Source organism: Halichoerus grypus, chromosome 6, assembly GCF_964656455.1.
Source record: "Halichoerus grypus chromosome 6, mHalGry1.hap1.1, whole genome shotgun sequence".
Classification (NCBI taxonomy): domain Eukaryota; kingdom Metazoa; phylum Chordata; class Mammalia; order Carnivora; family Phocidae; genus Halichoerus; species Halichoerus grypus.
Window position 1 is genome coordinate 61,113,413 of NC_135717.1, and position 5,974 is coordinate 61,119,386.

The 5,974-nt window shown below is 46.2% G+C and overlaps 1 long non-coding RNA gene across 1 annotated transcript; it reads right to left on the reverse strand.

The window, feature by feature from the left end:
• Window positions 1-814: 814 nt before the first annotated feature.
• LOC118535947 (uncharacterized) lies at window positions 815-2,231 on the reverse strand. The gene is made up of 2 exons (XR_013448511.1): window positions 1,927-2,231; window positions 815-1,002 (listed from the first exon to the last, which is right to left on the reverse strand). It is a non-coding gene; the product is annotated as an uncharacterized LOC118535947 (long non-coding RNA).
• Between the last annotated feature and the right edge of the window lie 3,743 nt (window positions 2,232-5,974).

Genomic DNA, 5,974 nt, shown 5'->3' on the forward strand with positions numbered 1-5,974 from the left:
AAGATCATCAGATCCACGTGTTTGTAGACTATGTAACAGTATTTAAGTGGCCAGGAAAGGAAAGATTTTGTGGTCAAGAAAGTGGAAATGTCCTTTTTAACATATGACCCTGACCAGTCCCATCTCAAGTAACTGTTGATCAAGTTACAGATGGTTGGCAAGCCAGGTGGGAGGGAAGAGAAACGTCTGACAAAGTTGCAAAACACAGGCCACAAAGCAAGTGGCTGTTATCATTAAAAATACAAACTTACTTAAATCTTCAATAATTAAAATAATGCAAAGAAAAATTGTTTTGCAAAGCATTCCAGAAAAAGTTGTTTCAAAAGGCTTTTACATAAAATTTTAGGGAAGACAGAACATGGCTTTATGAATAAACCAAAAACATAACTAGACACCCCCCAACTAGTAACTTCATGATCATGATGGAAAACATTTTGTGAATATATTTGAAATATACATATATTTCTTTTGCACCTACATGCATTTCAAGTTTTTTAAGCTTCCAAATGTTTAAAACATGTTAAGTTTCTGTGCTCTAGGAATTTTCTTTGAGACATTAGGAACCAATAAATGGAAAAGCAAACTTTTATCTCTACCAGCTTTAAACAGAGGCATGTATATATAAATTTATGTATTCAGTATTGGTCTTAACTGGTTGCCTTTTAAAGTAGTTTAGGGTTAACAAGACAGTAAGCCAGAGCCAAAAATAACCTTAATTGTTTGTTATCGTGGCTGTGAAATTTTCAGTAAAGCACAGACCTAAAGTCCAAATGCTGCTAAAGGATTACCTTAGAAAGCAGAGCCTGAGGCCAAGTTTAAGTGCTAAGACTTTATTAGGAGGTAAAATCCCAGGGCAGGGTAAAGGGAAATGCAAAGGAAGCAAATACAAAGCAGTACATCACCGAGCTGAAAACAACTTCACTAGAAAGTAGAGCTGATTGCTCAGTCCCAAAGGAACGCTTCCAGACAAACCATACAAAACCATCTTGTCTTGAGACCTGTCTATGGAGAAAAAGGAGAGGAATTTATATGCTGGCTACTTCTTACTTCCTGTCCTTTTTGGTGCAAATTTGCATCTTGGGGCTCTAATGCTCCGCTCTTCTGGGTTTGCCACATGACCTGTCCACGCTATTGCCTGGGAAGCAAGAGCATGCTGAACCTCAAGGTTTTTCACCCGAGTCTGGGGCTGATGGAAGGAGCCAGAGGCTTCTACCCCAGAACCATGGTATGAGAGGCAGTGCTGAGGCCTGACCCCCAACAGGGCGGGTAGGCTGTCCCAAGAGGAAGCCATGGAAGCAGAGGCCAGGCCTCTGCCCTGAGCACGAAGTTAAGGGGGGGCCTGGGGGTGGGACTGAGCAAATCTGGGGAGGCACATAAACTGGGTCTGGTAGAGTGTATCCCTCCAGGACTTGAGCTATTCCTAGTGGTGGTGTTCACTGATTCTTAGGGGAGGAGGAGCCCCTCAATTCAGAGCACACATTCAGGTCTCAGATGTTGTAAACCATCACGTCCCTTATTCCTCAACTACCCCTAGCAACTACTTTAACTCTTTTCTCCCCCCCCTTTTTTGAGGTGTAATCTGGATATACTACAATTCACCCATGTGGAGACGACGGTGAGATAAGTTTTGTCAACTACATGTCTTATAGCCACCATTCTTATCAAGATATGGAATTGTTCCATCACCCTCAAAAAGTTCTCTCCTGCTCCTTTGCATCCCATCCCAGGCCAACTGCTTTCCGTCACCATAGTTTTGCCTCTTCTAGAATATCATATACATGGAATCATACAGACTAAGGCCTTTTGTGTTTACCTTTTCCCCCATAGCACGAAGTTTTTCAGGTCCATCCACGTATGAAGAGTGTGTCCCTCTTTATTCCTATTTCGGAGAACTTACTATGTATGCTGAACGTGGGGCATCTTTACCTGCATTATCTCCCCTGCAATCCTCACAACCATCCTACTTCACAGTGGAAGGACCCAAGGCTCAGGGGGCCCAGCAGTGGAGTTTGGGGAGGGGCCCCAGGCCGACTCCCGCCAGTCAGGCAGCCTGGCGGCTCCGCACACCGTGCTCCGGAGCCCGACCTGTGGCACCTGCTGTCCAGTTCGACGGGGCAGATGGGGCCTGGCCTTGCCCAGGCTCGGGCCAGACAGCTCGGGACGTAGGCCCCGCGGAGACTCCCCGGTGTCGGAGCCACCGCCCCCTCGGCCGCCCCGGGCCCAGCCGCCGGCCTCCCCGGCTGCCTGCTCCCGCCGAGCGGCCACTTCCAGGAGCGGAGGCGGGGCGGCCGCGGAGTTCCGGAGCCACGGAGGCCTGGACTCCAGGAGCCGAGGGCCGGCACCGCCGCGTCTCTGCGGACGCGTCACGGCGCGGGCGTCCGATCGTGCCGCGTGCCTGGGCGTTTCACCCCGCGCCGCCCGGGCGTTTCCCTCCGCGCGCGGACGGCGCTACTTCCCGCCACGGCCACGGGGCCCGGGAGGTGGCGGGGCGGAGGGGCGCCGAGTCGTCGGCGTGGGCGCGGCGTCAACCGTCGCCGCCGCGCTGCCTCCTGCGCCCCGGGGGGAGCCGGCGAAGCTCGCGGGCGGCACGCAGCGTCCGCCACTTCCAGGGCTGGCCGCCACGTCCCTGTTCCCAGAAAGGAGCGAATGAGGACGGTGGTCCGGAGTCGTTTTCGGCTCCTCCACGTCCTCCTCGCTACGACAGTATCTGGAGACTTCATTTTAGGGATGCAGTGGAAACATGATGGTGTTTTGCCCTGTGGCGTGAGGGGCCCGCCCGCCCCTATTGTCTGGCTGCCTGACGGGAGCAGCAGCGCTATTTTTCTTACTCCGAACGTGGTGATTCGGGGGCAGCAGAGGGACTTACAAGGAGGCTTTGTCTGCAGTAAAAGAGCTGTTGCGAAACGGCCTCTCCTGAATGGCCGCCGGGCCGCCTTCAGCGGGGACCGCGCGGGGGACCCTGGCAATTTTTTCCATATCAATTAAAGAAAGGACAAATCTGCATTTTCTTCGCCACGTTTTCCTTCAGATTTGAGCCCTAGTGTCTGCCGCCGTACAGGGCTACCATCCGCCTTGACTTACTTCATCTCCTTTAATATTTTAGTCTTCAGCTGCTCTAATTTTTTTCACGTAACCGAGTGCTTTTTGGACCCCTAACACTTCCTTTGCTCTCTCAGAAATAATTAGAAAACTGTGGAGGTGGACGATGCTCACACACAGGGATAGCCTGCATTTGTTGTTGTTGTTTTTAAATCTACCCTGGTGCCTCAGACGCAGGCCCTGACAGAAACAGCTGGGCTGGGGGTGAGGGTGAGGACAGAGGGGACGCGGGAGGGGCGGGGGGGGGGCGGTCGACAGGGCGGTTGGAGGTTAAAGTTATTTGGGGATCCCATAATTGTGTGACTTTTATGAATATCCAATGAAAGTGCCTGGTGGGAGAAGGTGAGAGGCAGCTGGAGCTAAGAAAGGGGCTTGCAGTCAGCTGAGAAGACATCTATTGTGTGATCACACAACAACCTGCAATGACAGAAGAGGGAAGCAGAATATTTTTTGATAGCACCAAAGTAAAGTTTGGATTTACAACTCGTTCCTGCTTATCTCCCATACTCCTCTTTTATTTCTCTTCATAGCATTTATAACCACCTGATAATGTGTATTTTATGCATTTATTGGCATCTCTCCCCACTTGATATAAACCTATTGAGAGCTGGGAGTTGTTTGTTTACTGTTGTTCCCTGGAGCCTAGTACAGTACCTGGCAAAGTACTTGGGGCTTTGTAAATATTTACTGAAATCAGTGATTACCAAACAGACATGACATGTGATTTAAAGGCATTGTGAGAGAAACACAAAACCAAAAGCCACATGACACAAGGAAAACTGATCTTTTCAAACCTGCTCTTTTCATTGTGGAGCAATAATTGACAAGGAATAGACAAAAGATAGTCACACCACCATTCCATTTTCCAAAGAAGAATAAGAAAATAAATGAGCTCACACTTCTAGGTTGCTTTCCCTTCATTCTAGGGATTGATTTTCTGAGGTGAGCCTACCAAAAATCCGTGAGGAAAATGAGGTCCTTTCTTACTGTTCCTACGTAACCCTCGGCACATGTTCACCTCTGGGAGTTTAGGTGGTCTGTCTGATGAGCAAGACATGGCACTTCCAGACATTCAGAATACAAGACTTTTGTCAATGTTCCATAAATATTTTTCTGTTCTGCAATCTCTATGTCATGTACAGTACACATCTGGGGGGGGTGTGTTTCACAGGAAAGTTAGCTGGCTAAATCCTTTTTACTACCTGAATACCCTTTCAAAAATGGCCCCAAAGGATGATGATTAATAAATGATGGATTAGCTTTTTTTAAAAAAGATTTTATTTATTTTAGAGATTGAGAGTGAGAGCGTGCATGCGCTCACGTGAGGGGGGAGGGTAGGGGAACAGTGAGAGGGACAAACAGACTCAGTGCTGACAGGGAGCCAGTGCAAGGCTGGATCTCACCACCCTGAGATCATGACCTGAGCCAAAACCAAGAGTCCCACATTTAACCGACTGAGCCATCCAGGCACCCTGGATTAGTTTTGAAGGAAGTGAAAATGGAGTGTTTGAGAGTGAAGAGAATCAGTATAGCCAGCTCCCTTGAGGAATTATCCCTGTCTCAACCTCCTTTTCTTTGGAACTTTGGTTAAGAAAGGACCATAACCTCACCTTGGCTAGGATAGTTTAGAATACCTGTCAGAGTATACCTGACAGGTTGGAAAGTTCTTCATAAAATATAAGTTTAAGATCTTATATTAATGCTTCAATCATCCAGGAATCATGGCATCCTGGCATGCAAAACTGGAGGTATCCTGGGAGATCATTCATTCATTCAACAAATATACCATATTTATTGAATATTATGTGTCAGGCATTATTCCAGATGCTGTAGAGATAGCAGAAAAACAAAACAAAACAAAACAAAACAAAACAAAACAAAAAACCCAATGAAAATGTCTCCCTTGTTTTATATTGTTCTACTTCCAGACCCTTCCTTTCATCCTTTCACTACATCTTTTAAAAATCAAGTCCTTTTAAAAACCTAACTTTTGGCCAAAAAAAATCTATTTTTCAAATTTTCTTTTTATGGCTGTAATTTTTAAAAGTTTAAAAATGACTTTCCTGGATTCCTTCAGTTGGCTGTGATATAAGTGAAGATAATTACTATCCAATCAGCTTTCACCCTTCCATGAGAATGTTTCCTTCGTTTAGACTTTACTTGACCATACCAATCTTATAGTAGCATGCAATAAAATGTAATCTGGAGAATAGCAATATTAAGCAAAATTTTAAAAACAGAGGTGTTCCTTTCTCAAAATTTTTTTTTAAGGAGTAAACTAAATGCTGTTGTAGAGACTCAGAAAATAAATGAAGAACTAGGTTCTAGTGCAAACATAGTACCAGAAGGAATTTCAAGCCTATATTATCATAGTTGTACTAACTCTGCTCTTTTTCACCAATTTTCTCTAAATTTTCTTCCTTTCATTCAGTCTAAAATGCTCACATAAAACTATGGTTTAACTACTAACTATGGCCTTCCCCATTTCACATTTAAATATGTTCTAGTTCAAATTTGCTTAAATGTTCTTCTGAACTGCCTTTTTTTTTTTTTAAGATTTTATTTATTTATTTGACAGAGAGAGACACAGAGAGAGAGGGAACACAAGCAGGGGGAGTGAGAGAGGGAGAAGCAGGGAGCCCGATGTGGGGCTTGATCCCAGGACCCTGGGGATCATGACCTGAGCTGAAGGCAGACACCTAACGCCTGAGCCACCCAGGCATCCCTCTTCTGAACTATCTTATATTCCTGCTCATTCTCTTCAGCCTAAACCGAGGAAGCAGACCTCCTCTCTCTCCTTCCCATCTTTCCTCATATTCCTCCCCACCAGTTGCTCAAGCCTAGGAGGTAGAGTTGTACTCCCCAACATGCTCGT